General features: G+C 49.1%; 2 protein-coding genes across 8 annotated transcripts in view; one reads left to right on the forward strand and one right to left on the reverse strand.

The window, feature by feature from the left end:
* ICOS (inducible T cell costimulator) overlaps window positions 1–6,778 on the reverse strand; it is a 41,737-nt gene extending 34,959 nt beyond the window's left edge. For 2 of the 6 annotated variants that reach the window (XR_014450837.1, XM_083154128.1), the window contains exon 1: window positions 6,715–6,778. The gene's annotated coding sequence lies outside the window, so the exon portion shown is untranslated. Of the gene's footprint in view, window positions 1–414; window positions 1,007–6,601; window positions 6,687–6,714 lie in introns of those variants that run through there. The other 4 variants (XM_083154132.1, XM_083154130.1, XM_083154133.1 and 1 more) reach the window with 4 other exon arrangements.
* The window catches only part of ZDBF2 (zinc finger DBF-type containing 2), a 39,533-nt gene continuing 24,086 nt past the window's right edge, over window positions 6,712–22,158 (forward strand). Inside the window, exons 1-2 of one of the 2 annotated variants that reach the window (XM_083154124.1) lie at window positions 6,713–6,888; window positions 20,569–20,665. The gene's annotated coding sequence lies outside the window, so the exon portion shown is untranslated. Of the gene's footprint in view, window positions 6,889–20,568; window positions 20,666–22,158 lie in introns of both variants that reach the window. The other variant, XM_083154125.1, reaches the window with a different exon arrangement.

Below are 22,158 nucleotides of genomic sequence, written 5' to 3' on the forward strand. Positions count from 1 at the left end.
AGGTGAAAGCCAGCCACAGAACCTGTGTAATTAATATGTGTCCCGGATTAAAGGGATGAGTTGGTCACCCTATCCGGGGAGCTGCAGGAGAGCTAGCGGGCAGGGTCAGTTGTAGAGTCAGGATCTTACTATGGCTCCTCCTCAGACAACTACGCCATCGTCTTCTCAGTAGCTCCATCACCAGATCCTACAGAATTGCCACTAGTCATAACACAGCCACTTCTCTGATCTCCTCCTCCTTCCAGTGCACCATGCTGTCTTTTCTGCTGGTCTCTGATAACCTCAGACACCAGCACCGGTGCCCCGCCCACTCTTCCAATCAGAGACCCACATGCCAATCATTCAGTGCCCTGCCAGCTCATCCAATCACGGCCGGTTACCCATGTCGGACAAAGGAAAAACCCTGGTAATTACCTGGTCGAAGGTCTGGGATTTTTGAACCAGGTTGACCATTACAGACAAAATAATTACCCGGATCGACCCGGCATTTGCTGTAAAATTAGCAGAGGGTCAATTTGTCTGTCTGAAGGGGGTATGATAGTGTAATACAGTTTCTGTGTTTCCTCATGTATGCTTCACTGGCCACAAGGTGGTGCTGTTGGTTCATGTTCAGGATATTTCCTCTTCAGAAATGATCCCCTGTAGTTGCTGCTCCTTCTTTATTGGAGTTTCATGGTGAGAAATCCCGAAAAGTTCCAGTTAATTCTATTACACGATGAGGTTTGCTGTTCACAGACAGTGTAAGGGTTAGCATTACTGCCTCACAGCGCTGAGGTCATGGGTTCTATCCCCACCATGTGTTATATATACGGAGCAGTACGGACGGTGTAATGGTTACATTACTGCCTCACAGCGCTGAGGTCATGGGTTCTATCCCCACCATGTGTTATATATATACGGGGCAGTACGGATGGTGTAGTGGTTAGCATTACTGCCTCACAGCGCTGAGGTCATGGGGTCTATCCCCACCATGTGTTATATATACAGGGCAGTACGGACGGTGTAATGGTTAGCATTACTGCCTCACAGCACTGAGGTCATGGGTTCTATTCCCACCATGTGTTATATATACAGGGCAGTACGGACGGTGTAATGGTTAGCATTACTGCCTCACAGCGCTGAGGTCATGGGTTCTATCCCCACCATGTGTTATATATAGGGGCAGTACGGACAGTGTAATGGTTAGCATTACTGCCTCACTGTGCTGAGGTCATGGGTTCTATCCCCACCATAGGTTATATATATGGGGCAGTACGGATGGTGTAATGGTTAGCATTACTGCCTCACAGCGCTGAGGTCATGGGTTCTATCCCCACCATAGGTTATATATACGGGGCAGTACGGATGGTGTAATGGTTAGCACCACTGCCTCACAGCGCTGAGGTCATGGGTTCTATCCCCACCATAGGTTATATATATGGGGCAGTACGGATGGTGTAATGGTTAGCATTACTGCCTCACAGCGCTGAGGTCATGGGGTCTATCCCCACCATGTGTTATATACGGGGCAGTATGGACGGTGTAATGGTTAGCATTACTGCCTCACAGCACTGATGTCATGGGTTCTATCCCCACCATGTGTTATATATACGGGGCAGTACGGACGGTGTAATGGTTATAGCATTACTGCCTCACAGCACTGAGGTCACAGGTTCTATCCCCACCATGTGTTATATATACGGGGCAGTACAGATGGTGTAATGGTTAGCATTACTGCCTCACAGCGCTGAGGTCATGGGGTCTATCCCCACCATGTGTTATATATGGGGCAGTACGGACGGTGTAATGGTTAGCATTACTGCCTCACAGCGCTGAGGTCATGGGGTCTATCCCCACCATGAGTTATATACGGGGCAGTACGGACGGTGTAATGGTTACATTACTGCCTCACAGCGCTGAGGTCATGGGTTCTATCCCCACCATGTGTTATATATACGGGCAGTACGGATGGTGTAATGGTTAGCATTACTGCCTCACAGCGCTGAGGTCATGGGTTCTATTCCCCACCATGTGTTATATAGACGGGGCAGTACGGATGGTGTAATGGTTAGCATTACTGCCTCACAGCGCTGAGGTCATGGGTTCTATTCCCCACCATGTGTTATATAGACGGGGCAGTACGGATGGTGTAATGGTTACATTACTGCCTCACAGCGCTGAGGTCATGGGTTCTATTCCCCACCATGTGTTATATAGACGGGGCAGTACGGATGGTGTAATGGTTTGCATTACTGCCTCACAGCACTGAGGTCATGTGTTTGATTCCCACCATGACCCTAACTCTGTGGAGTTCGTGGGGCATATTCAGTTAGTGTCAGATCCATTTTGACATTCATTTATTGGAATGGATCTGACACTACTTATTCAATCAGCGGCCAAATCCTCGCCTCTATGCCCCTTTTCATGCCTGCTAATATTGGCCTTTGCAGCTGCTGCTTGACATTGAGCACCCCCAAATCCTCCTTCATTAATGATTCCCCTATATTTACCCCATTTATTTGATAGATTGCATAACCTTACATGTATTTATGTTAAACCTCATCTTCTATTTTGATGCCCAATCCTCCAGTGCCTCTGAATTACCTTACATAGTTTAGATTAATCATAAAAACATGAAAACTTTGCTCATAAAATTGCCACCAAGGTAATTAATCAATATATTAATGAGCAGTGGCCCCAGCAAGAACCTTTTTATACACCACTTAAAACTAGCCCAATTTAAAAATGCTCCATTTACTACAATTCTCTGTTCCATACTTGCCTACCTGACCCTCTCCATGCAGGAGAAAATGCTCTGCTCCTGGCCTTCCCTGGTAATGTATGATTGCCAGCACCTGTGGTGACACCTTTCTTATCAGTTACCTAGCTCCCAACAGGTGCTGGCAATCCTACATTATCCATACCTCCCAGCATGCCCCTCTCCAGGAGGACACAGTGCTCTGTTCCTGGGCTTCCCTGGTAATGTAGGATTGCCATCACCTGTGGTGACACCTTTCTTATCAGTTACCTAGCTCCCCACTGGTGCTGGCAATCCTACATTATCCATACCTCCCAGCATGCCTCTCTCCAGGAGGACACAATGCTCTGTTCCTGGGCTTCCCTGGTAATGTAGGATTGCCATCACCTGTGGTGACACCTTTCTTATCAGTTACCTAGCTCCCCACAGGTGCTGGCAATCCTACATTATCCATACCTCCCAGCATACCCCTCTCCAGGAGGACACAATGCTCTGTTACTGGGCTTCCCTGGTAATGTATGATTGCCAGCACCTGTGGTGACACCTTTCTTATCAGTTACCTAGCTCCCCACAGGTGCTGGCAATCCTACATTATCCATACCTCCCAGCATGGCCCTCTCCAGGAGGACACAGTGCTCTGTTCCTGGGCTTCCCTGGTAATGTAGGATTGCCAGCACCTGTGGTGACACCTTTCTTATCAGTTACCTAGCTCCCAACAGGTGCTGGCAATCCTACATTATCCATACCTCCCAGCATGCCCCTCTCCAGGAGGACACAATGCTCTGTTCCTGGCCTTCCCTGGTAATGTAGGATTGCCAGCACCTGTGGTGACACCTTTCTTATCAGTTACCTAGCTCCCCACAGGTGCTGGCAATCCTACATTATCCATACCTCCCAGCATGCCCCTCTCCAGGAGGACACAGTGCTCTGTTCCTGGGCTTCCCTGGTAATGTATGATTGCCAGCACCTGTGGTGACACCTTTCTTATCAGTTACCTAGCTCCCCACAGGTGCTGGCAATCATACATTACCAGGGAAGCCCAGGAACAGAGCACTGTGTCCTCCTGGAGAGGGGTATGCTGGGAGGTATGGATAATGTAGGATTGTCAGCACCTGTGGGGAGCTAGGTAACTGATAAGAAAGGTGTCACCACAGGTGCTGGCAATCCTACATTACCAGGGAAGGCCAGGAGCAGAGCATTTTCTCCTGCATGGAGAGGGTCAGGTAGGCAAGTAGTCTCTGTTCCCTGTTCTCCAACCAGTTTTTGACAAAAGTACAAATTTTGTTTCCTAGACCCAACACCCTAAAGCTGTCCGCGCACAGTGAGATATTTTAAACAATTTGGCCATTTTCGACGGACTGGAATGACCAATCATTTTAAAGCTTACCATATGCGGGCATGATTTCGCTGTCATTAATCTAGCGCTCTGATCCCTTCAGCAAGTGGAAATATGAACGACCTGTTGCACAGGATTTGGCACACATCATTCCCTGTGTAGTTATGATGAACGATGTGCTAATGAGGAAGTCGCTAAACCAGGGTATCCAACCCCAGTCCTCGAGAGCTACCAACCGCTAATGTTTTCCTTGTCTCCTCACAGAATCACAATAGGCTGGTGAATCACCCTCTGGCGCAGCACCTAATTTAGTCTCAACACATGATAGAAGGACACCACTCCCCAAATAACATCTACAAAACAACAAGTTCAGGTGGAGGTATTTAGCTCCACCTGTGAATCTTTTAAAATGTGTTAATCAGTAATGAGTGCACCTGTGTACCTGTGAGGTGAGAAAGAAAACGTGAACTGTTGGTAGCTCCCGAGGACTGGAGTTGGCTGCCCCTGCGCCAAACGCCCCATCTTACCCTCTGATTTACTCAATCAGTGTGTGTGTGTGTGTGTGTGTGATTGTATAAGACATTGGATTGTTCATTACATCTATCCATGTGTGAACACCTCACGTGAGGCGCGGTATCAAAGGCCTGACCTATGCAAAATCACATCTGTACTGTATGCCCTGTAACAGTATGTGCTGTATGTACCAGTATGTGCTGGGGCTGTATGCCCTGTAACAGTATGTGCTGTATGTACCAACATGTGCTGTGGCTGTATGCCCTGTAACAGTATGTGCTGTATGTACCAGTATGTGCTGTGGCTGTATGCCCTGTAACAGTATGTGCTGTATGTACCAGTATGTGCTGTGGCTGTATGCCCTGTAACAGTATGTGCTGTATGTACCAGTATGTGCTGTGGCTGTATGCCCTGTAACAGTATGTGCTGTATGTACCAGTATGTGCTGTGGCTGTATGCCCTGTAACAGTATGTGCTGTGGCTGTATGCCCTGTAACAGTATGTGCTGTATGTACCAGTATGTGCTGTGGCTGTGTGCCCTGTAACAGTATGTGCTGTATGTACCAGTATGTGCTGTGGCTGTATGCCCTGTAACAGTATGTGCTGTATGTACCAGTATGTGCTGTGGCTTTATGCCCTGTAACAGTATGTGCTGTATGTACCAGTATGTGCTGTGGCTGTGTGTGCTGTAACAGTATGTGCTGTGGCTGTGTGCACTGTAACAGTATGTGCTGTGGCTGTGTGCACTGTAATAGTATGTGCTGTATCTTTGTGCACTGTAACAGTATGAGCTGTGGCTGTGTGCACTGTAACCGTATGTGCTGTGGCTGTGTGCAATGTAACCATATGTGCTGTGGCTGTATGCCCTGTAACAGTATGTGCTGTGGTGCGCGCCATAACAGTATGTGCTGTGGCTGTGTGCACCATAACAGTATGTGCTGTGGCTGTATGCCCTGTAACAGTATGTGATATGTGTACCAGTATGTGCTGTGGCTATGTGCACTGTAACAGTATGTGCTGTGGCTGTGTGCACTGTAACAGTATGTGCTGTGGCTGTGTTCACTGTAACAGTATGTGCTGTATGTAGCAGTATGTGCTGTGGCTGTGTGCACTGCAACAGTATGTGCTGTATGTAGCAGTATGTGCTGTGTGCACTGTAACAGTATGTGCTGTGGCTGTGTGCACTGTAACAGTATGTGCTGTGGCTGTGTGCACTGTAACAGTATGTGCTGTATGTGCTTTGGCTGTGTGCACTGTAACAGTATGTGCTGTGGCTGTGTGCACTGTAACAGTATGTGCAGTATGTAGCAGTATGTGCTTTGGCTGTGTGCACTGTAACAGTATGTGCTGTGGCTGTGTGCACTGTTAGGGCTATTTCACACGCTCCGGCTCCTGCCGGGCGGCATAACCCCGCATGGCCAGGAAGCCGTGCCGCACACAGTAGTTTACAATGGAGGGGATGGTCACAGCCCGGCCGCCGTCCCTTCCAGTGGTGGGATCCGGCTGCAACCAGGCGGCCAGGCCGTTCCGTGCGAATGGACACAATCGTGTCCATTAACAACTACTGTGTGCGGCACGGCTTCCTGGCCGTGCGGGGTTATGCCGCCCGGCAGGAGCCGGAGCGTGTGAAATAGCCCTAACAGTATGTGCTGTATCTGTGTGCACTGTAACAGTATGTGCTGTGGTTGTGTGCACTGTAACAGTATGTGCTGTGGTTATGTGCATTGTACCAGTATGTGCTGTGGTTATGTGCACTGTGGCAGTATGTGCTGTATCTGTGTGCACTGTACCAGTATGTGCTGTGGTTGTGTGCATTGTACCAGTATGTGCTGTGGCTGTGTGCACTGAAACAGTATGTGCTGTGGCTGTGTGCACTGTAACAGTATGTGCTGTATGTAACAGTATGTGCTGCGGCTGTGTGCACTGTGGCAGTATGTGCTGTAACTGTGTGCACTGTAACAGTATGTGCTGTACCAGGGCAGACACTTCCCGCCATGGACAGTTTTCTCCCTCACTATTGAGGCCGGACCAGTCTGACTGTGGTTCCTGTGCGGATTCCAGCAGCGACCAGCGTCCCTGCCAGGGTACGGGGTCATTTGGGAAGGTGTGCTGTGCTTCCCATTCCTACCCGGCCTGGAGGACCGCCTGCTTCCCGTCTGTCCGGCGGCATTAGTCTCTATGGTGCCCATGCTGGTAGCCGGAAGCGGAAGTGAGCGACACCGGAAGCAGATGGAATCCCTGGGAAAAGGAAAATTAGTAGCGGCAGCCAGGCCCGGGGACAGCTCTCTCTCCGCTACTGAAGGTGAGACTGGGAGAGACTCAGCCCAGCGGGCCCGGCAGGACACTACTACCAGCCCGAGGGGGACAGGCCGCAGGGAGCGGGGCTAGTAGTGTGTTTGTGTGTGTGGTTGTGTACTACTGTACATTATTATTTACAGGTACTGCTGGAGGTGCTTCTAGTGACTAGATATAGGTACGTGTGTGTGTATAGTGTGTGTGTGTATATATATGTGTGTATATATATATATATATATATATATATATATATATATATATATATATATATAAATATAGAGCACTGATGGCTCGGCGCCTGTATCCCAGTCACAAAATTGTAATTAATGTTAGTCTGTTGAAACACAGAAGTGAAATATCTCAAACTTATTTGTTAAAAGTCCATAACGTGTGTATCTGTTTCACATCAGCTTTCATTGATTTTTCACATTCAAATATTCAGCATCACAGTTGTGTAATTACCCGATGCGTTTCGTCTACTAAAGGACTTAATCAGGGGGTGTGACTTGCTTTGATGCCTGGTGTGTGAAATTTCACAGAGCATTTCTCTGGGAGGTTGTCCTAGTGTCCATGACTATTGAGGCCACTTTTAATGTGATGTATAGGTCCAATTACTGTAAGGTACTAGACTCAGTGTCTTCCTACAATTGATACAATTCATACAAACCAATTTTATCATCACAAGGAAATAGTCCCCTTGTACTAAAGTGAAATATATCACACCAAGTCACACCCCTGATGAAGTATTTTATGAGATGAAACGCGTCGGGTAATTATACAACTGTGATGCTGAATATTTGAATGTGAAGAATCAATGAAAGCTGATGTAAAACAGATACACACGTTATGGACTTTTAATAAATAAGTTTGAGATATTTCACTTCTGTGTTTGAACAGACTAACATTAATTACAATTTTGTGACTGGGATACAGGCGCCGATCCATCAGTGCTGTATATATTTGTTCTTGATTCCTGCCAACAGGGAATTTGAAAGATACTGGGCTGCCTAGAAAATCAATATCTTAGTTTTGCACGAAATTGGGATATTGTTAATACATATACTGTATATTCCCATCATATACACTGCTGGATGTGTCTATTATCAGGGTAAACATTTGTTTCATCCTTACAGGGGACCCTGGGTGATAATGGCATCTCTAGGTTGCACAGACACACATTATGAGAAGGAGGTGTGGGGGTGATACCTAATACCCTCATGTCTTGTTGCTCCACCAGGACCAAGATTCCTTTAGGCAGACAATGTCCTTGGGGGCTGTGGGTAACCCACCATGGGGCATGCTATGGGTGGGTCCCACTCCCACCCATCAGTGGACACTCATGGCAGACAACTGATTAGTCCAGCAGTTGCTCAGTGGTGGGCGGCCCTTCCTACGGGGCACTTACACACATGAAGTCTCCCTGCTCTTAAAGTTTAAAAAAATACATAATCCAGCTCTCTATGGGTGATATATTTGTCTCAGCCCCAATAACCTACATCCTGGGTTTTTCTCTAGGCCTGAGGTTCCCAAAGCACAGTCGAAAAGTAATCTAACAGTCCGTGGTTCAGCGGTGACCATGCTGCATCCAACAATCCATACAGGTGGTAGTCCTAGGTATTACATGCTCATAGTAAATACACATAAAAAACGTATTTTTAAACCTTTCTCTGCACTTATAAATTGGGTTCTAGAGACCAAATAACTAGAATACATCAGCTCTCGCAGCCTGCAGACAAAAGCAGTAGGATTTGCATGGAGCATTAGAAATAAGGACACTTCCAGTATTTCCGAGGGATGTGGAAATCCTATTACATTGTTGTATTCTTTTATTAAAGCTTGGGTCCGTGCTTTATTTTGAGTTTTTGCGTCGTTATGCATTTCTCTGGGGATTCTCATTAACAGTTTGGGGGGGGGGGGGGGGGGGGGGTCATTGTGCTGTAGAGACTGATGTGTCCTGCTGATGGCTAGATTATACAGGCACCATGACCTGCAAGCAGAATGAATAGGTTTGAGTGTAGCCCCGCCGATTGATTTACAGTGGTGGATGTAAAATAATTTACTTTATAATCTCCAATGATATCTACCTTTTAAAATCTCATCATGGTCTTAAAATGTGACTGACTTCTGAAATCTGCATTATTTTGTTCCCTCCTGAACTAATTTACTATTAGCTCTATGTTAAAGCTCCTTGATTATATAAAAAATACTAAGCAATTGGGGTGGTGAGAACTAGCATTGGGTGATGGGGCCAATACGTGAATGTTATTGTGGAAAACTGTATACTGTAATTGTATGGTATTTAAATGCTCCTGTATCAATACGTTTTTCGATGCAATAATTTGTATTACCAAAAAAAACAAAATAAAACATGATAGAAAATGTGTGTGCGCATTATTTTTTTGGTACTGAATTAAATTTAAACTCTTTCAAATTTTTATATTGTGTTTGTAAATAATTATTTCCTGATTTGGTGAATCCCAAACTATTTGCCCAGCCAAGGTGTCTGCCGGCAATCTTCTGGCTCTTCATGTAATTTTGTTAAGGGCCAGCATCACTTGTATTAAATGCAAGCACACAATTCCAACAGGAGTGGTAACTACGCATACAATTGGTGGTTCTGATACAATAACTTGTACGTCCGCCCCTGGGGGTCTGACATTTCACTGTCCTACAATCTTCAGCAGAAAGGTTTCTATAGAAGTTGTGTCTTGAGGCGTTCTCTGCTGATGGTTTGGATGTTCTAGTGACGTCTTTGTTAATGTATATGCTACAGCTGAGAGCAGCAGCGATACACAAGGTTCTGCTGTCCCGTTGGAAACCTATTAAGAAGTCATCCTAAGGGAATGAGAATTTAGTTTTGCATTAAAACTGTTGCTTCCCCTCTGTGATATTCTTCTTTTCCTGCTGGTAACTGTAACAGGCTGTGGGTGATAGTAGGTGTTGTAGCAGCGATATAATTGTATGGTAGTGTCCATTCTAGCACCCTGAATCCTCTTCCCCGCCTGGGGTGGTGCTTCTTACACAATATGGTCTGTATTTTGGCACTGATATGAAGACCAGACTTGTGCTAGAAGCACCACATCAGAGAGTGACACCCCCAGGCAGGGAAGAGGCACTGCACAGAATTTGTAAGGTTCAGGGTGCTGAAATGACCAGTAGTACCACCTATTGACACTTGTATCACCCGCCCTAAGACCTGAAGGTTACATTTACAATAATATTAATGATTCCACATGGTCCTACTCCCACCATTGTATTCTAATATTAACACAGAATAATCCCATTAACAGTGCATCACTAAAGCGCTTTAGTGTTTCCCATCTTCCCAGCACACGTGTGTTTATAAACGGGATCGGTTCTTCTGTGTATTTATGTATAACCTGTGTCTGTGTCAGCTGTAGTCACACATAATGCAGAGTGGGCTGTAGTGTAAAGTAGCAAAGTATAGGCCTGTACGGTTTGCCTATGTTGCGGCAATGTTCGGTCAGAGTTGTGGCAGGGGTATAGCTTTAGACCCCCTGTCCCCAGCATCTCCATACATTACTGCACTTATTATACATTAATTCCGCTGACCGGAAACACGCAGCCATCCTTCCTGCACTGCTTGCCTCTAGATTTACCCAGCATTCCCATGATCCTGCTTTATTTGTCAGAGATTTGTCATCCTCTGTGTACTGTGGTCACTGTCGTCATTATGTCTCTGTGTCCCCCCCCCCCCCCCCCCCCAAATCCATATCTCCTACCTGCCCCTTTTTATTTGCACTGTTTGTATCCTAGCTGCCCCAATGGCTTCACATCTTCTACCATCTGCCCCTTCCAACCCCTCCCAGAACATTATACTTGCCCCTGTAGCCTTCGATCCCGATTTCTTGGGCACAGACCACCCAGGTAATGACAACAAGGAAAGTGGGCTCTGTTACACAGCATGCAGAAAAGCAATTGTGAGCTTAGAGAAAAGGAGCGACTTCTTATCTCCATCATTTATTCAGGGATAACCTGATCCTTGCTCTAGGGAACTAGGCCTCTGTCTGAAGACCAAACTAATACTCCTTTCAGACTAGAAATGCCTGTGTGCACCCACGATTTTGTACCCGATGGAACAGATTGCCGGGTCAGTGCCAATGCTGAGGACTTACTGCTAGAGATTATTTGGGGTCTCCACACAGAATCACAGGTGAAATAATCCGCTTCACCTGTGTCTGATAATGAGTGCACCTGCCGGGAGACCTGGAAAACATGGACTATTGGGGGTAGTCGAGGGCCGTGGTTGGGAATATTCAATGAATAAATGTAGGTTTCATATACACTAAGGTGATACTAGCCAATACAGTGCATAGATCCGTTCCTTAGCCATTCCCGCACTCTGTGCAGGTATACTACTATACCTAGATTGGGACTGAACCTTCTGAGATCTGTAATCTCGCGGCAAAGCCTGGCCAGGGTGGTGCTGACGTTCCGTCCTGCGTTGGCTATTGGCTGATTCTGTGATGTATAAGCTCCGGCTAATCCTAGCTCAGCATGTGTAACTCTGTCATCTCCGTCTGTCGCTAGCACTGCCCTCTGCACAGGTCGGTTATGGTATATCCAATCCGCCATGTGTAACTGTCATCTCCGTCTGTCACTAGCACGGCCCTCTGCACAGGTCGGTTATGGTATATCCAATGCCACCATCCACCACTAGGGGTCCAAGGTGTCTAGTTAGAAGCCTACACTTGGTCTACTGGGTGTAGATAACCAGTGATGGGAGTTTGATGCCTGCCAATGGTCAACGTCAACATATTCAACAGTAGTGAGGTCGACACAAGTTTTTCATGTATTTTTAGGGCCGTGGACACTGTATATATGCACCGGGCTAAAAACACTTGTGTTGACCTCGCTAGTTCTCGTTGACCAAGGTATTGTCGATCTAAACATTATCGGTCCGCCATCTGGATACCCACAAGTCCTCACTTCTGGAATCTCTCCAGTCCCTGATGCTTCCCCCTCCAAAGCCGCACGTCTTAATATCTCCTGTCTCCCCCACTTCAGCCCACTTCAGCCCTCTCCAGTCTCCCCCCACTTCAGCCGTCACCTGTCTCCCCCACTTCAGCCGTCACCTGTCTCCCCCACTTCTGCCATCTCCGGTCTCCCCCACTTCAGCCCTTTCTAGTCTCCCCCCACTTCAGCCGTCTCCTGTCTCCCCCCACTTCAGCCGTCTCCTGTCTCCCCCCACTTCAGCCGCTCCTGTCTCCCCCACTTCAGCCCTTTCTAGTCCCCCCCCACTTCTGCCATCTCCTGTCTCCCCCACTTCAGCCATCTCCTGTCTCCCCCACTTCAGCCCTTTCTAGTCTCCCCCCACTTCAGCCCTTTCTAGTCTCCCCCCACTTCAGCCCTTTCTAGTCTCCCCCCACTTCAGCCGTCTCCTGTCTCCCCCCACTTCAGCCGTCTCCTGTCTCCCCCCACTTCAGCCGTCTCCTGTCTCCCCCCACTTCAGCCGTCTCCTGTCTCCCCCCACTTCAGCCGTCTCCTGTCTCCCCCCACTTCAGCCGTCTCCTGTCTCCCCCCACTTCAGCCGTCTCCTGTCTCCCCCACTTCAGCCGTCTCCCTACTGCAGCCGTCTCCTGTCACCCCCCACTTCAGCCCTCTCCCTACTGCAGCCCTCTCCAGTCTCCCTACAACAGCCGTCTCCTGTCTCCCCCCCACTTCAGCCCTCTCCAGTCTCCCTACAACAGCCGTCTCCTGTCTCCCCCCCACTTCAGCCCTCTCCTGTCTCCCCCACTTCAGCCCTTTCTAGTCTCCCCCCACTTCAGCCGTCTCCTGTCTTCCCACTTCAGCCATCTCCTGTCTCCCCCACTTCAGCCCTTTCTAGTCTCCCCCCACTTCAGCCCTTTCTAGTCTCCCCCCACTTCAGCCCTTTCTAGTCTCCCCCCACTTCAGCCCTTTCTAGTCTCCCCCCACTTCAGCCGTCCCCTGTCTCCCCCCACTTCAGCCGTCTCCTGTCTCCCCCCACTTCAGCCGTCTCCTGTCTCCCCCCACTTCAGCCCTTTCCCTACTGCAGCCGTCTCCTGTCACCCCCCACTTCAGCCGTCTCCTGTCACCCCCCACTTCAGCCGTCTCCTGTCTCCCCCCACTTCAGCCGTCTCCTGTCTCCCCCCACTTCAGCCGTCTCCTGTCTCCCCCCACTTCAGCCGTCTCCTGTCTCCCCCACTTCAGCCGTCTCCTGTCTCCCCCCACTTCAGCCGTCTCCTGTCTCCCCCACTTCAGCCGTCTCCTGTCTCCCCCCACTTCAGCCGTCTCCTGTCTCCCCCCACTTCAGCCGTCTCCTGTCTCCCCCCACTTCAGCCGTCTCCTGTCTCCCCCACTTCAGCCGTCTCCCTACTGCAGCCGTCTCCTGTCACCCCCCACTTCAGCCCTCTCCCTACTGCAGCCCTCTCCAGTCTCCCTACAACAGCCGTCTCCTGTCTCCCCCCCACTTCAGCCCTCTCCTGTCTCCCCCACTTCAGCCCTTTCTAGTCTCCCCCCACTTCAGCCGTCTCCTGTCTCCCCCACTTCAGCCCTTTCTAGTCTCCCCCCACTTCAGCCGTCTCCTGTCTCCCCCACTTCAGCCATCTCCTGTCTCCCCCACTTCAGCCCTTTCTAGTCTCCCCCCACTTCAGCCCTTTCTAGTCTCCCCCCACTTCAGCCCTTTCTAGTCTCCCCCCACTTCAGCCCTTTCTAGTCTCCCCCCACTTCAGCCGTCCTCTGTCTCCCCCCACTTCAGCCGTCTCCTGTCTCCCCCCACTTCAGCCGTCTCCTGTCTCCCCCCACTTCAGCCCTCTCCCTACTGCAGCCGTCTCCTGTCACCCCCCACTTCAGCCGTCTCCTGTCACCCCCCACTTCAGCCATCTCCTGTCTCCCCCCACTTCAGCCGTCTCCTGTCTCCCCCCACTTCAGCCGTCTCCTGTCTCCCCCCACTTTAGCCGTCTCCTGTCTCCCCCACTTCAGCCGTCTCCTGTCTCCCCCACTTCAGCCATCTCCTGTCTCCCCCACTTCAGCCGTCTCCTGTCTTCCCCACTTTAGCCGTCTCCCCCACTTCAGCCCTCTCCCTACTGCAGCCGTCTCCTGTCACCCCCCCACTTCAGCCCTCTCCCTACTGCAGCCCTCTCCAGTCTCCCTACATCAGCCGTCTCCTGTCTCCCCCCACTTCAGCCGTCTCCTGTCTCCCCCACTTTAGCCGTCTCCCCCACTTCAGCCCTCTCCCTACTGCAGCCGTCTCCTGTCACCCCCCCACTTCAACCCTCTCCCTACTGCAGCCCTCTCCAGTCTCCCTACATCAGCCGTCTCCTGTCTCCCCCCCACTTCAGCCATCTCCTGTCTCCCCCCACTTCAGCCCTTTTCTAGTCTCCCCCCACTTCAGCCCTTTCTAGTCTCCCCCACTTCAGCCGTCTCCTGTCTCCCCCCACTTCAGCCGTCTCCTGTCTCCCCCTACTTCAGCCGTCTCCTGTCTCCCCCACCACAGCCGTCTCCTGTCTCCCCCACTTCAGCCCTCTCCCTACTGCAGCCGTCTCCTGTCACCCCCCACTTCAGCCCTCCCTACTGCAGCCCTCTCCAGTCTCCCCACAGCAGCCGTCTCCTGTCTCCCCCCACAGCAGCCATCTCCTGTCTCCCCCCACTTCAGCCGTCTCCTGTCTCCCCCCACTTCAGCCGTCTCCTGTCTCCCCCCACTTCAGCCGTCTCCTGTCTCCCCCACTTCAGCCGTCTCCTGTCTCCCCCACTTCAGCCATCTCCTGTCTCCCCCACTTCAGCCCTTTCTAGTCTCCCCCCACTTCAGCCCTTTCTAGTCTCCCCCCACTTCAGCCCTTTCTAGTCTCCCCCCACTTCAGCCCTTTCTAGTCTCCCCCCACTTCAGCCCTTTCTAGTCTCCCCCCACTTCAGCCGTCCCCTGTCTCCCCCCACTTCAGCCGTCTCCTGTCTCCCCCCACTTCAGCCGTCTCCTGTCTCCCCCCACTTCAGCCCTCTCCCTACTGCAGCCGTCTCCTGTCACCCCCCACTTCAGCCGTCTCCTGTCACCCCCCACTTCAGCCATCTCCTGTCTCCCCCCACTTCAGCCGTCTCCTGTCTCCCCCCACTTCAGCCGTCTCCTGTCTCCCCCCACTTTAGCCGTCTCCTGTCTCCCCCACTTCAGCCGTCTCCTGTCTCCCCCACTTCAGCCATCTCCTGTCTCCCCCACTTCAGCCGTCTCCTGTCTTCCCCACTTTAGCCGTCTCCCCCACTTCAGCCCTCTCCCTACTGCAGCCGTCTCCTGTCACCCCCCCACTTCAGCCCTCTCCCTACTGCAGCCCTCTCCAGTCTCCCTACATCAGCCGTCTCCTGTCTCCCCCCCACTTCAGCCGTCTCCTGTCTCCCCCACTTTAGCCGTCTCCCCCACTTCAGCCCTCTCCCTACTGCAGCCGTCTCCTGTCACCCCCCCACTTCAACCCTCTCCCTACTGCAGCCCTCTCCAGTCTCCCTACATCAGCCGTCTCCTGTCTCCCCCCCACTTCAGCCATCTCCTGTCTCCCCCCACTTCAGCCCTTTTCTAGTCTCCCCCCACTTCAGCCCTTTCTAGTCTCCCCCACTTCAGCCGTCTCCTGTCTCCCCCCACTTCAGCCGTCTCCTGTCTCCCCCTACTTCAGCCGTCTCCTGTCTCCCCCACCACAGCCGTCTCCTGTCTCCCCCACTTCAGCCCTCTCCCTACTGCAGCCGTCTCCTGTCACCCCCCACTTCAGCCCTCCCTACTGCAGCCCTCTCCAGTCTCCCCACAGCAGCCGTCTCCTGTCTCCCCCCACAGCAGCCATCTCCTGTCTCCCCCCACTTCAGCCGTCTCCTGTCTCCCCCCACTTCAGCCGTCTCCTGTCTCCCCCACTTCAGCCGTCTCCTGTCTCCCCCACTTCAGCCGTCTCCTGTCTCCCCCACTTCAGCCCTCTCCCTACTGCAGCCGTCTCCTGTCACCCCCCACTTCAGCCCTCTCCCTACTGCAGCCCTCTCCAGTCTCCCTACAGCAGCCGTCTCCTGTCTCCACCCCCCCCCACTTCAGCCCTCTCCTGTCTCCCTCACTTCAGCCGTCTCCTGTCTCCCCCACTTCAGCCGTCTCCTGTCTCCCTACTGCAGCCATCTCCTGTCTCCTCCACTTCAGCCGTCTCCTGTCTCCCTACTGCAGCCCTCTCCTGTCTCCCCCACTTCAGCCCTCTCCTGTCTCCCTACTGCAGCCCTCTCCTGTCACCCCCACTTCAGCCCTCACCTGTCACCCCCACTTCAGCCCTGCCTTAGGGTTTGGGTGAGATTCACCGTCTTCTTCCAGTGCTCCAACTCTGCTTGTGAAGTGATATGGTAATAATCTCACACCCATCCAGACTCTACAGCCGCTGTCCCTATTCTACAAGACTCTCTGTTCTCCCACCTACGGCACCTCATGGGCTGACACTTTTACGCCATGTTCCTCTCCCTCTAGCCTGGCCCCTCCCAGTAAGCTCATAGGGGGAAATTTACTTAGAATCTATTACTTACTTATTTAGCACCTTTTAAAAGATAATAGATGGTATCTGATTGGTTGCCCATAGCAACATCCCACGTGAAATAGAACTCCCATCTTTCCCCCATAATAATCATGCTGTATCTTCCAAGACCCGTCCAGTTCCTCTTCCCTGCCTGGGGTGTTGCTCTCTGCTGGTCTGGTCTGTATATCAGTGCTGATAGAAGCACCACAGCAGAGAGTGACACCGCAGGCAGGGAAGAAGAACTGCAGGTAAGGTGTCGGGGATTAGTATTAGCACTGTGCTTTTCAGCTGTATTTGTTTGATCTTTGTCTTTTGCCAGTTACATCTTTGTATTTACGATGGTGAGAAAACAACGATGGAAGAGAGAGAATAACCTGTTTGGGACTGTTACTGTATTTTAGCTTTAGTATTGCAATGTAACGGCGTGCCCCCTGTTGTGGTCTATGTGATTACTGTCTTCACCCCTAACTACTCATAGCCATAGGCTGCAAGCTGTAGGAGTTACTGCAGCTTCTCTCCCGCAGCCCCGGGGCGGGGACACCACCACTAATAATTTATTAGCCATTCAGAAGTTATTAATTGCTTAATTGGGCGAATAATTCCATGGAATTTTGGGGGGATCATAGAAACATGGCAGTTAAAACAATTCGGCCCATCTAGTCGGCCCCTTTGCTACCCTTAAGCTATGTACACATGGCAGCGATATGGGCTATAATCGCTGGAAATATGGTCGCTGGCGACCATATTGCCAGTGATGGGAGTGTGCCCCAGCGATAAATCGCCGTGTACACGCTCCCGGTTTCAGCCCCATTCTAATCGCCAGCTGATTACCTCTGCGGCTCCCCCGGCAGAGGTTCCCTCTCATCAGCCGCCATCTCTGGTGGCTGATGAAAAGGAGACACTGAGCGATATATCTCCCTGTGTGTACAGGGCTTTAAACACTATTTGATCCTATTTTCTGTGTAAGGAAATGCTTATAAGAAAGGTCTTAGGCACAAGGGATTGCTGGTGTGCGAAATATATCCCAGCAGCCACTACGGGGGAGGAATAGCAACCTCCAAAGTGCAGTATATAAAAGGAGGAACGCGGGGCGCTCAGTGATACATTTATCTATGAAATGAGCCAATGTTTTACGATAAACAATTTATTAGCAACGAATGAACACATACTCTAACAATAAATAAATTACATAAACAGGCACAAATATAGTATTGCTAATAATAGATCATCTCCGCGGTGTAAGCTAAGATCAGTGACTCAGAACAGAAGCTCACTGCTCACCTTAGTCATACACTGTGGACCTTATTCTGCTCCGTTCGCATGCAATCTCCATGTTTTGTAAATGCACATGTGCATTTCTGCGCATGCACCGGGGGCGTGCATCCATGGCGAATACATTGTGGGCGGGGCACTCGCCAATGGGAACGACCAGCATGTTATGGGCATTCACACAGAAATTGGTGGGTAAAATGGGCACCGGGGGCGGGCAGCTGTCATCGTCTGATATCAGCTGCCAGTTGCTTCCGAATGTGTACATGTGACCTGAAAGTCACTTTATATATACGTGCACATTTTAACAAACAGCTACTTTCATCATCAGGGTTGTTTTTATGTACAGCGTATTGGCACAGCTATGGGCACCAGGTTTGCCCCCAGTTACGCCAATTTATTATGTCAACCATTTGGTACTCCGGCAAACCTGGTGTCCTGGCATCGTTTTATCGACAATATGCTTTTTATATGGAGGGGGGATTTTGATACTCTTAAAATATTTTGTGACAAGCTTAATGTTAACCATTTTGCTATAAAATGAAGTTTTACTACCAGCAAGGCACTAGTCACTTTACTTGATGTAACTCTATATGTTGATGAAGGTCAATTGAAAACAAAAACGTTTCGTAAAGAAACGGATTCTAATAGCTTCATTGAGAGATCCAGCCAACATCACAAAAATTGGTTGGACTCCATTCCTTTTAGCCAGTTTTCCAGAATTAAACGTAATTGTACGGATGAAATTGTGTGTAATGAACTAATTTTAGAGGTCTCAAATAAATTATCGGCAAGAGGATATAGGGCCTTATTCTAGTTTACTCTTTCTGACAAAATCCTTCTCAGATGGACAAAACCATGTGCACTGCAGGGGGGCAGATGTAAAATGTGCAGAGAGAGTTAGATTTGGGTGAGTTATTTTGTTTCTGTACAGGGTAAATACTGGCTGCTTTATTTTAACACTGCAATATAGATCTTACTTTAAAACCCCACCCAAATCTAATTCTCTCTGCACAAGTAACATCTGCCCCATCTGCAGTGCACATGGTTTTGTCCATTGAAGAAGGATTTTGTCAGAAAGAGTGAACTAGAATAAGGCCCATAGTGACTATATAATAGATAAAGCAGAAAAGAGAATTGAGAGTATCGAAAGACAAACCCTTTCATGTGAGAAAGAAAAAAGAGACTCTGATGGAGGCAAACAGCAACTATCATTTATTTCCCAATATACAGGCATGCATAAACAAATTGAACAAGTATTCAGAAATAATTGGAAATTGCTAAAGCAAGATCCAATTTTAAGAGATTCTACCTACTCAACCTACTTTTATTTATCGTAAAGCTCCATCTTTAAAGATCATCGCGTGAATAGTTTTACCGATGTAGAAACAAGATATAGTGAACGCATGAATGGTTTTCACGGGGGTTTATTGCTTGGGCTGCGGTGGCATTGTTAAGCCACCTCCCTACAAAACTTTAAACGGCTCTCAAAACTTCTTCATTAAATCTAACCATTTCTCATCCTAACCCTCTGTTTATGCTCACTTCTACCCCTGCTGTGTCACCCCGGTTTGCCTGCCCCTTCCCCATAGAATGTAAGCTGTAACGAGCAGGGCCCTCTCTCCTCATGTGCTTCTCTAATAATCTATCTCTGCCACTGTTATAATGCCTCAGTGTCGGCTGCTGCAGCTGTCTTATATTTACCATGTGCTTGTCCTAATTTGCATTTGTACTGTTTTCTATTTTCTGGTTTTGTTCTTTCGCTCATGTGTGTATTGTCAGGCGCTGCAGAATCCTTGTGGCGCCATGTAAATGATAATAATAACAATATGCCACTGGGGGACAGTGGCTTAAAATGACGAAAACATCTACGTATCAGGTGTTTTATGCACCCCCAAATTAATATAAAGCATTTGCTGAAAAACACTTGATTTCAATTATTTTATTACAGTTAATATAGAAGGTTTTAAAAAAGCATTTTTTTAGTTTTCTTCATTAATTAGGACTAATTAGCCATTTTTTTTAAGGTGCAGGGTGATTTCCCCATTTAAATTTTCGTTTCCTGAGCATTTTTCCCAAATTATTGTGCAGAATGTTGTACAATTGGAGATGTGACAATCTGCAAACCTCACAGCCTCAGGAATAGCCGCTGTCATTATTGCAGACAGCAGAGACATGCCCCTGGATTCAAACTAGCTACAAATGTGACATTTATCATTTTCTGTGCATTTATACTCAGTACATTGGGGTCAGAACAGAAGTAATGTATTCTGCAAACTCATGTATACTGTAGTTGGTCTGCACAGTGTATGTTTTCTGCGAGCTGCCCCTGTTTCTCTGGTTTTAGTTTTATTGCTTCTGGTAACTGATGTTGCTGCATTTATCTCACATGTGATGATACTACAGACGGATTCCTCTTATAACTCTGCCTTGGGGCCTTAGTTTGATTTATTCGGTCCTCCATGCGCCCGATGTTTAGTGTATGCGTAGACACAGGGTGCTTGCAACCACGGCAAACTTTCTAAAGGGGGTTGGGGGCGGAGCCTCATTAGCACATTGGAACGTCCAGCATTCCCAGGCTAATGAGGCTGTGACGGACATGCGGGGGGGCGGGCAGCTGACATCGCCTGCAGCTTAGAGTGACTATATTGGTCTCACTGAACTGCATGCACTGGAGAAATCATTCGATAGTCGGTGACCATCGATTGATTTCTCCCTGTCTGCGAATGGGTGATCATGTAAATTATCCATTCGCAGCCATGCGGGGGGCACGGCGTGCGCGGGGGAGGGGGGACGACCAGCGGGCAACGTCTAATGGACTTGCAATGCTGCACATTTCGCAGCCTTGCGAGTCAATCAGAATAAGGGCCTTGGTTGTGAAGCCAGAGAGACCTGTGTCACAATGTTTCCTTTGTATGTCACAGATGTCCTTGGGAGGGGTCAGCGGCTGATGTGGAGGTGGCAGAGACATATCACAGCTAAGGACTGAGCAGACTCGTGCGCAGAGAGAATATATAAAAGGTAGGCGCTCCCAAACAGTAACATGAATTCACTGGTGTACTAGGCTGGGGCAGGCGGGTGCCTTGGGGCGCTTACAGGGGTGTCTCGGGACACTTACAGGGGTGCCTCGGGACACTTACAGGGGAGCCTCGGGACACTTACAGGGGTGCCTCGGGACACTTACAGGGGTGCCACGGGACACTTACAGGGGTGCCACGGGACACTTACAGGGGTGCCTCGGGACACTTACAGGGGAGCCACGGGACACTTACAGGGGTGCCTCGGGACACTTACAGGGGTGCCTCGGGACACTTACAGGGGTGCCACGGGACACTAATAGGGGTGCCTCGGGACACTTACAGGGGAGCCACTCAAATTATTTATGGACAAAACCAGTGCTGGTGGCTGCCAATCATAGAATAGAGTTTATTCTAGCACCCTGGGGTGTCGCTGTCTGCTGTAGTGCTTCTAGCACAGTGTGGTCTGTATATCAGCAGTGCTATGCAAACCAGGCCTGTGCTAGAAACACCACAGCAGACAGCGCCACCCCAGGCAGGGAACAGGAACTGCATGGGTTTTCAAAGATAGCGGGTGCTAGAATGAACACAAATAGAATATGTACAATCAGCAGCAAATCCTGCCCGTCACCACATAACAGAACCTCAGAATCACATATAAACACAATCTACTTATTTTAATATTTTTTTGTACATTTTTGCGGGCCTAGGGGCGCCATAAAAAAATTCTGCCATGAGTCAAAAAAGATTGGGAAACCCTGGCCTAGGGGATTGTATTTATCAACAGGGATTCCTAAACACTGTTCCACACTCTTATTCTGCATGTATTCTGAAACTATAAATGAATACAGATATCCAGCCTCTGGCATTAAGCAGTCCTTCTACTTGTGGGACTTGGTAGCAAATAGGACTTTATGTATATACTGCTGAGAAATATGATATGCAGCATGCCTATATTCAGTGTAGTAACACACAGGATATAGGCCTGTTGCATGTCATTTTAATCAGCAGAAGCTGCATGTGTGTCCATATTACTACATTCTGCAAATAAGACACAATATGACTGCAAAGAGTTGCAAAACAGACTCCAGACACAACAGTCACACAGAGCTCACAAGTTATGTATAGCAGGACTTGTGTCACATGGAGGATGGATATATGTGAACACATCTCTAATACAGTGGTGATTGATAGGTTACTGGATTAACCCTTAGAGTGCACTCATATTGTAATACTGTTCCTTTTATAGACATGAAAGAAGCAGGGCAGCATGTTAATGAGAATAAACAAAGTGTGGCGGTACAGATATATAATCCTTAATCCCTCTGTGCTGCTCCAACCTTGTGCTGGTCACTGTCCGTGTGTTAGGGACCTGGTGGGGACATTTCTGGGTGCACCTTGTGCTTCCTCACATTGCTCTTCACCTAGTTTCTTACATTGGCAAAAGAAAGACAAATCTTCATGCGGAATATTAGAAAACTTCCAACGTTTCCTGCT

This window comes from Crinia signifera, chromosome 7 (assembly GCF_055691185.1).
Source record: "Crinia signifera chromosome 7, ASM5569118v1, whole genome shotgun sequence".
Lineage (NCBI taxonomy): Eukaryota > Metazoa > Chordata > Amphibia > Anura > Myobatrachidae > Crinia > Crinia signifera.